This window comes from Notamacropus eugenii, chromosome 2 (assembly GCF_028372415.1).
Source record: "Notamacropus eugenii isolate mMacEug1 chromosome 2, mMacEug1.pri_v2, whole genome shotgun sequence".
Taxonomy (NCBI): domain Eukaryota; kingdom Metazoa; phylum Chordata; class Mammalia; order Diprotodontia; family Macropodidae; genus Notamacropus; species Notamacropus eugenii.
In genome coordinates this window covers 465938079-465950370 of record NC_092873.1, presented here as the reverse complement: position 1 = coordinate 465950370, position 12292 = coordinate 465938079, and the positions used below count along the sequence as shown (strand labels likewise).

The window sequence follows — 12292 nt, the reverse complement described above, 5'->3', positions numbered from 1 at the left end:
ATCTCAGTTCTGCTTTTCTCATAGAGCACAGCACCCTTTCTGATGTGGGCACACCATGGTGAGCGGTCCTGTGTCAGTGTCTCCCATGTCCCACAAGAGACCTTGAGAGTGTACCTGTATCACTTCTTCTGACCACCATATGATTGCCTGACCCATGTGAGTTTTCCATAAGGGTACCATGGAGTCAATATAGAGTCTTTGCCCCATTTCTGGTGAGTGGCATCGGCCACTGTAGCAATCTAATTCTGATCTTCCAACCATAAGGAAGCAAGAGACAATGATGACTCAGATGAAGAAACTCAGTGTCCAGTCATGTATTTACCCACTGCTAAACTGTGATCCTCCTCCACGCACTTGATCACCCACTTCCTTAGCATGAGAGAAGGCTGTCACCACCTATCCCCTCTACTTGAGGTGGTAAGAGACAGATGAATATTCAGAAGGCAAGCTTCCTGATTTCTCCCTCTTTTAGCTTAGCAGGCTGAAGAGTTAAGACTGACTCCAACCTGAAAGAGAGGTAGCAGCTGGGAAATGACCAGTAATGTCAAAAATCTGGGGTACATGTGCCTAGTGCTGCTTGATTTTTCAACTGCTTTTTCCTAAAGTATTTAAAAGCAATTGCTATGAAATTGACTCTGAAGAGATTTGTGAACAACATACTAGATTCAGAAGGAGTTGGGGATTTATCAGGAAGATGGAGACCCACAAGTCAATAAGAGTGATAATGCAATGTGACCTCCATTGCATTTGTAGGACCCCAACCTGCTACAAAGGCATGGGGGGGGTGGCTTGTGTAAATGAATGGGCTATTTCCCATACTCATCACAAAGCCTCTCCATGCCATGCTTAGATCAATATTTGGAAGTAGGTCCTTTTTAGGAGAATCCTTCTTGACTCTTGTGGACCCTCATCAACTCTGATTGGATTCTGGGGCCCAAGACTGAGAACAACTCTAGTGCACAGACCCTTAACCTGGAGTTTGTGAATTTAATTTTTAAAGAACTTCGATAACGAAATGTCCTTTTTTATTTATTATTAACATTCATTTAAAAAATTTTTGAGTTTCAGACTCTCTCCTTTCCCCCCTCTTCCATTCAGAAGGCGAGCAATATGATACTCATTATACATATGAAGTCATGCAAAACATATTTCTAGATTAGCCGTGGATAATTATATTTCAACTTAATTTATTTCCTTCATATCCCTTATGGTTTTATGCATTTAAAAATATTATTCTGATGTTTCATTAGCCTGTCAAAGGAGTCCATAACACACAAAAAGGTTAAACCTCTGCTCTCAAGTGGCATTCCCAAACTTAGCATCATTTAAGCATAGAATGTGAGAGCTGGAAAGGACCTGAATGTTCTTGCCCAAGACAACATAAGAAGGGATTGATCAAGCATTTGAACCCAGACCTTTTGATTCCAAATACAGGACTCTTGACACTATCTCCTAGCCTCTTGTCCTCTCAGACACTTGTCCTGTCTCCTAGCCTCTGGGTTAAATTTTAAATACCTTGGCAAAACTTTTCTTGGCAAAGCCCCAAATGCCTCAAAAATTATAAACTTTATTTTTTAGTACTTTATTTGTTTTTTGTTTTCAACATTCACTTCCATAAGATTTTGAGTTTTAAATTTTCTTCCCCTCTTTCTCCCCCTCCCCTCCCCAAGATGGTGTGTAATCTGATACAGGCTCTATTTATACATTAATATTAAACATATTTTCACATTAGTCATGATATAAAGAAGAATTGGAATTAATGGGAGGAACCATGTGAAAGAAGAAACAAAACCAAACAACAAAAGAAAAGGAGAGCAAATAGTATGCTTCCATCTGCATTCAGACTCCAGAGTTCTTTCTCTGGATGTAGATAGTAAAAAATTATAAACTTAAAAACAATTAAAAACCCTCTTGTTTCTTTTCCTTCCCCTTAGCATCCAATTTCTTCTTCCTTGGCACCTTTCTTCCCCTAGTTTTGTCTTTGATCTCCAATGATAGTTCCTATTTCCCTGATGCACAGAGACTGCAAAGAATCAAACTGTCCACTGAAGAGCATGTAGATATGTAGATGTTTTATACAATATGGTCTGGAATGGGAAACACTGCTTTAGAGCATTTTCTCACTCCAATCCTTTTTAAGTCACTAGAGAGGCAGCTGGGTGGTATACTAGTAGATTGAGGACTGGGTCCAGAGGCAGGAAGACCTGAATTCAAATCTGCCCTCAAACACTTAGCAGTGTGATCCTGGGGCAAGTCACTTAACCTTAATTTCCTTCAGTTTTCCCAGTTGCAAAATGGGGATAATAATAGTACCTACCTCCCAGAGTTATTATGAGGATAAAATGATGTTTATAAAGCTCCTGGCATACAGAAAGTGTTTAATAAATGCATGTTTCCTTCCTTCCTCAAGGTCCATCATCTACATGAAGCCTTTCTTTATTCACCTAGCTGCTAGTGCCCTCTCTATCTGTATTGTATTTATTTTGTCTCATGACTTTTAAAAGATTTTTATGTATATTATATATACTATGTATTATATATGTTATATATAAAATATATATTATAGCATATAAGATATATTTTATATACATAAAACACAGTTCCTGAGACTGGGATTATTCACTTGTATGCTGAATTGTCACTTGTTGAAGATATTGTATCAGGGAATCAAGCATTAGACAACTTCCAAGCATTCCTGATGAAAAGTCCAGAGCTGATCAGAACTTTGAAATTAAAATTCAAGAGTCAAGAGGAACATAAAGAAATAAATACATTGAACAACTGGAAGGGACAGTGTGATGAGGATTTGTTTACAATCTAATGGGAAAGAATAAAGAAGTGTCTTTTCAAAACCCTAACGTCTTCAAGGATCGTAGGGAAAGTTTAAAACAAGGGACCTGGAGATAGTTTTGTTCTGTTTTGATGGTCTTAGAAAAATGATGAAAAGAGAGGGAAGGGGAAATATTCTGAAGAGGAAAGGAATCTTTATATGACATAATAAGATTCATGAGATTATAAGTATACAAACATGAAGAAAGGAGTTGTGGGGAAATGCGAATTTCACTTTCATCTGAACCACACAAAGGAAAGATGAAATCTCTCTCTCTCCTCTCCCTCTCTCTCTCTCTTTCTTCCTCTCTTTCTCTCACTGTCTCTCTCTCTCTCTCTCTCTCTCTCTCTCTCTGTCTCTCTCTCCCTCCTTTCCCTCCTCCCTTTCTCTCTCCTTCCCTCCCCCCCCCACACCCTCATGCATGTATATATACAAAGCTTGATGTAGATACACACTGAACTTAATATGGAAATAGATGGAGACAGGGTTTAAGAGGAAGGTCAGGATAGGTGAGGGATTGCTCATAAGGAAAACAAAGTCCAACACTGGAGAGTAGAGCAGGAAGTGAGGATGAAAAGGAATGGAAGAGTAAAAAGCTGTACTTTAGAATCTTAGGAAGAGAAGTGGGGCAATGGAATGGAAACATTGTTAAGTAAATTCTTCTTTCACCACATTCTTTTTTCTAAAGAAGTAGACAGAGATCAAAGAGAAGAAAAGTACAAGAGAACAAGATGAAGGAAAATATTCAATAACAGTCATACCCATAAACATGAATGAGATTAAGTCATTAATAACATAGAAATGCATAGAAGATTAGAAAGAAGACTCCAACAATATATTGTTTACAAGCAACACACTTAAAGCATAAAGATTCACATAGTGTTAAAACAAGGGGCTAGATCAAAAGCTATTATGATCCATATAAATTCAGAAAGTCAGGGGGTATCAATCATTATTTCAGATGAGACAGAAGCAAAAATAAGACATAAAAAGAGATAATCAGGAAAATTGTATTACGTTTAAAGGCACCATCAACAAAAATTATTACCAATCCTTAATGTACATGCACCAAATGACATGGTACCTAACTACTTAGAAGAAAAGGTCATTGAATTATAAGAAGAACTAAACAGTGAAACCATAACAGAGGAGTACCTCAATATACCCTTTTCATACCTAGACAAATCTTACCATGATCAATAAAGAACTTAAGAACCTATTGAATAGAACCTTAGGAAAGTAGACATGATAGATCTCCAGCGATTACTTGATGAAAATTGAAAAAAATATTTGCATATTTTCCAGCTGTGCATAGTATCTTTACAAAAATTGACCTTGTTTTGAGGTATAAAAGCCTCACAAACCAATTCATAAAAGCAGAAAAATTAAACATGTCCTTTGTTGACAACAATGAAATTAAAACATTAGTCAATAAAGGGTCTTTGAAGAATTATTAAAATTAATTGGAGATTAATTTGATCCTAAAGAATTGATGGCTCAAAGAACAAATCACAGAAACAATAGAAAATTTTATCAAAGGAAATGACAAAAATAGGACAACATACCAGAACTTAAAGAATACAGGTAAGGTGATGGTTTAAAATTTTTTATTTTTAAATACCTTTAACAGCAAGAGAGAAATAGATCAGTGAACTGGACATGGCAATTTAAAAATTAGAAGACCAATACATCCAAAAATACAAAAATATTTTAAAAATCAAAGAGGAAATTAATAAAATGAATTCTCCAACTAGGAGTTATACTTTTTGGCAGGGGTCAGGGAAGCACTTCTCTAGCCTAGCCTCCTAGAACTCTTGGTCACTTCTGTGCCACAAATGTATCAGTATAAGACATATGCATGTAGCTCATATTTTTAAAGGGTCTTCACACAATCCTTAGTTTTAAAACTTGAATTTAGGTTGTAAAAATGACCAAAATTTATAGGCAGATAATGGATAGATAGACATATAGATGTATTTGTATATTATATGTATGTGTGAATGTATGTATGTATAAACTGAGCAGTGAAGTTTCTTTTAGGTGAACTAAGATTTCAGTTCTACTAGCCGTAGTACAGTATCTCAGATAAGAATACATTTTGTACAATTTTGCATTGAAAACATTACTAAATTTGTTTTTAAATGCCACTTAAAGATGGTCTCTGTCATACCTACATCATAAGTTATTTTTTAAACTGCACAGGGATTTAATAACAACACTACACCTAATATTTTATAGATATAGATCTAACTATAGAAATAAATAACTATAGATATAAATTTTGTATAGATATAAACTATAGATAAAACAGATATTACCTGTCTATCTCTCAATCTATCTGTCTGTCTGTCTATGGAGAGGTTCTATAATCTATGATTTCATTGGTATAAGGAACTCCCAGGTCAGGGAACTTTCTACTCCCAATGCAGTTTGGCACTTATGTAATATATAGTCTTAAAAAGTTGTCTATGGTGCTGAGAGTTTTAAGTGACTTGTTCATTGGTGTTGTGTTTGTCCTTCATTCTCAAAGAGGACCATGACATCAAGATGATGACATGACTTGCAGCTGACTTTGATTTGAGTGAAGGGGGGCTGTGCAAGGTCACCAACCTCACTTTCTTCTCTTGAGCCATCTGGGTTCAGTGGTCTGATATTGATCAGGGCGACTGGATATGGACCAGGATGCAGTGTGAGACCCTAGTCCTTTCAGGCTAAGGTCTTATCACATTCTTACTTTGAGTGAGATACACCCATGCAATGAATAGCCTTAAGTAGTTACTCAAGGGATGGCCCCTTTAATAAAAAAAAAAATCAAACTGGGAAGGTAAAAGAGTAACAATTACTATTTAGTAATTACATTCACTCTGTGCTAGGTGGATGGGGACTTGTCGTCCAGTCCATGAGCTTCAGAGTGAATTGGGCTTAAGGCTTGATCTTTGTTCATTATGTATTAGAGAAAGAACTTGATCCCAGATCTTTCTTATTTTAAGGTCAGCAGTTATCCATCAATTATGCCATGCTGCCTCTATGGATACATGGAAATATGATATATTTAAATGTGAATTTTTTTCTAAATGTTGCTAAAAATTGGCCAAGAGATGCAGTTTAAAAATAAGGAGGAATCTGTTCACATGAAAGGTGGACATTGAAAGTGGCTATGCCAGGAGACAAGAGATAGGAGGCTAATACATTTAGAGATTTAGATTGCATTTAGAGAATAATTTCCTAACTCTATGGATCATAGAATTCTTTGTTCCATTACCAAGGGGTCCTGTGAGGCCATCCTTATTTGAGAATATTAAAGAACAGGATAGATAATGATCTTCCTAAGGTGACCTGAGCACATTTCTCCTTGAATACAAAGAATTCACTCCTTAAACCTCTCCCAGTTTTAAAATTCAATAATTCTTGAGGCCATGTTTAATGTTGGTCAGTAAAGTAAATTATTTGGAAGGTAAAATTCACATATTGCTTTCTCATGTCTTCATATCAAATATCGTATTAGAACTGTTACTTTCCTTTTTTCCACATAGGCTAATATAACTCATTATATGAGACAGGAACATAAACCACCTTAGGGCATTTAAAACTTTAAATATATGTGGGAGACTGACAATTTCAGGAGAAAAGAAGGAGCTCTGAAAGTATGTTTTTGGGAGACTTTAAAGTGCATCAGGGTTTGACTAGAGATGTCATATTTCAAAATTATGGTTTGACTGCATATTAATTACAAGGTTTTTTTTTCCTATTGGGGGGGTGGGAGAGAAATTTTTTTTAAAATTCTTGATTTTAAAAATGCATGCTTGTTAATTTTAAAAATAAAAAATAAAGTAAAATAGAGGGGAAAGCACTTAGGTATTGCTTTGTCTGCCTTCTTTTTCCCATAGTCTTGTCACCAAAATTCAGACAAATGACCACTTCTTTCCAACCTCTGGTTTCCATCAGTCAAACAAACATACTGAACTTGTGAACCTGCCATCCTTCCATCCCTTCCATGACAAGGAACTAAACAGAGGGCTGTATATAACTTCCTTGAGAGGCCAGACAACAGCAGAAATGGAATATCCAAGGTGTAGATGATAATGTGTCATCAGATATTCTGAAGCTTTCCAGGAAGCTGAAACCTGTTAAAGTGAACAAAAAAGGGGGAGGAGAAGGGGCAGGAATAAAATCAGATTGGAAAATGTATTTCCTTTAGTCATGTTCCACAAGAAAAGCACATTTTCTTTTTATTAAATAAATTTGATACTGTTTGTTTCAGCATCTCCTAGATTTCCCACTGTATCCCTACCCTTTCCATTCTTTGAAAGTCAGTCTATATAACAAAGAATTAAAAGAGAAAAAATAAAAATAGGAAGAAGAGGAAAAATCACCCAAACTGGTCAATTCATAGAAAAAACTGAAATTATATTCAAAGTTGCACATCTTTGGATTCCCTGCCTTTGCAAAGGAATGGGAAGAAGTATCTTCACAGCTCTTCTTTGGGACCAAGTTTGTTTTTTCTTATTTTACAACATTTTTTTTGTTCATTTATTTTGTGGTTGCTGTTTTTTCCATTTATGTTGTTGTAATCATTGTGTGTTTTTGAGGGTGCATGCTTACTTCGCTTTGCAACAGTTCATGTAAGTCTCTCCATCTTTCTCCATATTTATGTATTTGTCGTTTGTTATAACACAATGACATTCCATTACGTTCATGTTCCACAATTTGTTTAGCCATTCTCTAGGTGAATAGGTGTCTACTTTGTTTATGATTCTTTGCTAACACACATACATATACTGCTATAAATATTTTGGCATAAATGGAGCCTTCCTTTTTGCCAATGACTTCCTTGGCTATAGACATTTTAATGACTTCATTTTATATTCCAAATTGTTTTCCAGAACATTTGTATTAGTTCATAGCTCCATCAACAATTCATCAGTATATCTGTCTTTCCACAACTTCTCCATCATTATGTATTCCCATACTTTGTCATTTTTACCAGTTTCTTAGGTGTGAGGTGAAACTTCATTTCTGTTATTAGTGAATCAGAGCATTCTTTTATATAATTGTTTGTAGTCTACATTTTTGAGAGTTCATATCCTCTGACCATTTATCTCGGGGGGGAAGAGGGAATAAGCATTTATATAGCAGTTACTATATTCCAGGCACCATGCTAGGTACATTTTACAAATATATCTCATTTGATCTTCACAACGACCCTGGGAGGCAGATGCTATTACTCCTATTTTACAGTTGATAAAACTGAGGCAAATTGACTGTGAAGTGTTCTCACAACCAAATTCATAGTCACTAGCAGCTTAAATCTACTCTACAAAGGGGCAATAATAGAGCTAGAGTTGTCTTCTGTGGATGACACCAGCCCTTATACTTTCTTCTCCTTTTTTCCATTTGCCCTTCTCCTTCCAGTTGCCTGGGAATTCATCCAGGGGCTCCACCAGCACCAATCATGCTGTACAATACCTGTCCTCAGTCCAAGTCACCTGGAGGTATTACTGGGTTGTCACCATAGCATGCAAAATCAAGTAGTACTTGGGAATAGAGGAAGACTTCACTGTATTGACAAAGTGAAGGAAAGAGAAGAACACTTTGGATCTCTCTGAGTCCCCAGTGAATTTGTCTCTGAAAACTCGCAGAGTTCCAACCTTGCTAAGGTAAGGGATCTTCAGAACTATCGCCTGAATCCCCTTCCCTTTTCCCCATCCTTTATGGCCCACAGGGAGTTCCTTTCGAGGGAGAAGAAGCTGGATGTCTAAGGGCAGGGAGTCAGAGTAGAGAGAAGAGGGAAACGGGCAAAAGGAGCGTGGTAAACTGCTCTGGAGGTTGGGTTGTGGTTTGAAGAGCCTGAGCATTCGGGTTCGACCCAATACCATGGACAGCTCCAACTGGATTGAGTTTTTGGTAATCCCTGTCTCCTCCCTCAACCTCTCCATTCCTATCACTTTGCCAAATTTGTGTGTGTGTATGTGTGTGTGTGCGTGTGTGTGTGTGTGTGTGTGTGTGAGAGAGAGAGAGAGAGACAGACAGACAGACAGACAGACAGACAGACTGAGAATCTTGCTGGGAGCTCTTAGTTGATCCTTCGATTTCCATTAGTGCCCCGAAGGTGTCTCTCTCTCTTTCCTCGGATTCGGCCCTGGCTGTTGGCTGCAGGTCTCCCTCATCCCCCAGAGGACACGGGATGGACTTGGCTCTCCTTTCCCCGCCCCCAGACCACGACACTGTTTCTCCTCCTTCCCTCAACCGCCTGGCTGAGCCGGGGAAGGTGGGTGTGTGCCAAGGAAGAGAAAGAAGCCCCTCCGTCTCTTGGCTGCCTGTGCCCTGCCCCCAACCCCCGCCCCCTGCCTTTGAGCTCTGCGGTTCTGCTTCTGGCCAACCCCGACTGTCCGTGCGTCTGTCTGCTGGAGGAGATGCGGCAACACAGACGGCTGAGCGCTCAAGTTTTACGGAATAGCCAGGTGTGTGGGTGAGGGTACGCTCGCTGTTCATAGAGATAGTAGGGGCGGAGAGTAACCAGGTCTGTCAATCCTTAATCTCTCCTTCCCTCCTCTCTGTCCGCCTTTCTGTCTGCCAGTCTATCCATCCTGTCTCTCTCTCCCTCCCTCCTCCCTTCTATTTCTCATATCCATCTGTCTGTGCTCACTGAGAGTTTACGTCCCCACCCGCCCTAGGGAATCCTGCTGTAGTCAGATCTTCGTTTACCTTGAAGTTTTGTGCATTAGCCCAACGTCGGGACCGAAGTCTGTTTGTGTTGCTGGTTGCTGTGTCTCCCTTTCTGCGCGCTTGTGTCCCTCTCTGTCCCGATCCGGTCTCAGGGCGTCTTCCTGGGCGTGTTGACCCGGACTGTGCCTGTTGGCCGGCCGGCCTGCCTGTCAGTCTGCGCCCTGGGCGCAGAGCACAGCAGAAGGTGGGGCAACTAGGACCAACTCCGTTACAAAGTGTTTTCATGCAGATCACCCCCTTTTGCCTTGGGAGTCACTTCTCTCCCCCAAGCTACAGGGTCCATCACCCTACTGTGCCTTGCATCTCCACCCACCCACCCATCCCTGCCAGCCAATGCCCATTGTGAGCTCCCGGGCGTAAAACTGAATTCAGCCTGCTTGGGATGGGAGGGGGGGATAGGAGGGGGATATGGCCACTGGGTTGCAAGACTTAGCGGGGCGGGAGCCGGAGGGAGGCACTGGCCACAGCCAGAAACCCCGCGTTCCCCCTCCCTCTTTCCCCTCCCTTCTAGTTATCCAATTCGTCCGCCGCCTCTCAAGCGCTGCTGCCTGGACCGAGTTTGACTGGGCTGGGGAAGGGGAAAGAGGAGGGAAAGGGAGGAGGTAGGGACAGCTGCTCTCAGAAAACTAGAGCTTCCAGGGTAAGTAACTCATTCTCCTCCCTCCCGTCCCTTTGTCCTCTTGTCCCTTAACACGTCGGGGGGTGGGGGGGAGGGCGGTAAGAGGTGGACTGGGAGAACAGAAAAGAAACCTTTTCTATGCTAACTATGAAATGTTTCCATTTGCTGAGGGGTAGAGGTCGGAGGTAGCGGGGGAAGAAGGGAGGAGGACCTAACCTAGGGAAATGATGTTGTTCTATGATTTGTCCCTTTCCCCCTCCCCCTCCAGCATTTCTCTCCTATATTTCAACGCGTGGCTGTTGAGGTTCCCTGCCCCCCATCCCATATGAAACCCCGATGCCCTTGAATTTTGCATTTCGTGTCAAGTCTGACGTGTTTCGTGAGAGGTTGGGAGGAGAGGGAGGTGACAACAAAATATTCCCACCTGTTTTCATTCTGAAGCCCACAGTCAACCGCTGCCCATTCTCGGGTCCTTTCCTCTTCTCTCCTCTGCCCAGTCTACTGCCCTTGCCCAACCCCACTCCTTTCTGCCTAATGTCTAGTCACCCTCTCTGCTTGAGAGTTTTCTGCTGTGGTGGTGTTTTAAATTGTCTCTGTTATTTCTAATGAGAATTGTCCAAGGGCTGAGTTTTAGCCAGGCAAATTTCAGGGCCGTGCTTTACCCAGGCACTGCTGTTAATATCGTTCACACTTCAAAAGAGTGGGGGGAGGAGGAGGGGAAGTAAGTGATGGACAGAAGGAATCAAATAGGGAATGAGATTGCTTCAGGATTATGTTTGCTTTGACTGAAGGCAGGTTGGATTTAGAGTCGTCTGGGGAAAAGGAAGGATGTGCTCAGATGTGTTCTGTATTGACAAAGTGCTTGGAAGTGACACATATTTATACCCTTGTTTGGAGTCCTAGGGCTTTCCTGGAGAATGATTATGCCCCTTCGGGGAGGGGAAGGAAGGATGAGTCAGACTTTGTAGAAACTTGAGGAAGGTTGTGAATAGGTGGGGAATGGGGAAGTGAGAAAGGAATGGGATAAGCTGGATAGTATTCTCAAAGAATAGTTTTGAATTCCCTAGATCTCTGCTTGAAGAGGCCAGCTTTTATATTATACAGAACCTTTTCCAGGTTTGGGAGATTTACCTAATGATGATGAAGGCAGAACTCTCTTAGGCATCCAGAGAAAAGTGCAGTCCTGCCTCAGCTATGACATCAAACAAGTCAGTATTGACACATGCCTTTATGTCCCTATCCGTGTTAGAAAAATGGCAATACCTCTTCCCTCACCACGAGACTGGAGGAGTGAGGGGGTTATGTATATGCAATTAAAATGGTTGGTGATCTATGACCAGGAGAGTCCAATGTAAGAAGAAAAGTGATATGGTGACATCATCAATATTGCAGTAAGTACTAATAACCTGGGTCCATTTTAACCTTGGAATGTCTCCCCAGCCCCCTCCAAGGAAGCAACAAAATAGTCTGTTGATGTGGATCAAATAAAATCCCTTGTGTGTTTTGCCCAGAACTCTCTGCTTAGCTTCTGGTTTGCCCATGCATAATTAGAAATGAGAGTTGCTTTGTCCAGAAAGCACACATTAGTCTGGGCGTGAACATCTCCAGGCAACGGATGTACCATCCTGATTAGTACTGGGTTTAGATAAGAATCATCCTGTAGATGAGAGGTAGTTTCCGTCACCAAGGGACAGAGGGTTAACATTTTGACTGACTATGAATTTGATTTTGGAAGGGAGAAACAGGAATCTGTTGGACACCCACGAGCAGTTAGATACACCTAGCCTTCCACAATTTAATGTATGAGCCAAAGTGATACAAGGCCACTTAAAGAGATCAGCAAAATGAGTCGTTTAAGACTAAACTAAAATTATGTTTGGACAATCAAGACAGACAGATTTGGGAAGCAAGATATTTAAATTGTTTAACGTGAATGTAAGGAGGTATACATGGTCTTAAAAGAAAAGAAGGTCATTAAGACAAAGATCTCTGTTTTTGTCAATGTGGGAAGCATTCCATTCACTATGCCAGGTCTCCTCTCTACAAAAGACCACATGTGGGAGATGATACCTAAGCTATGCTTTGAAGAAAACTGGGGATTCTATGAGACAAAAATT

General features: G+C 40.4%; 1 protein-coding gene across 3 annotated transcripts in view; it reads left to right on the top strand.

Moving 5' to 3' along the window:
• Positions 1-9046: 9046 nt before the first annotated feature.
• Positions 9047-12292, top strand: part of LOC140529685 (protein FAM163A-like) — a 122389-nt gene continuing 119143 nt past the window's right edge. Inside the window, exon 1 of one of the 3 annotated variants that reach the window (XM_072648512.1) lies at positions 9047-9291. The gene's annotated coding sequence lies outside the window, so the exon portion shown is untranslated. Of the gene's footprint in view, positions 9292-10108; positions 10197-12292 lie in introns of those variants that run through there. The other 2 variants (XM_072648511.1, XM_072648510.1) reach the window with 2 other exon arrangements.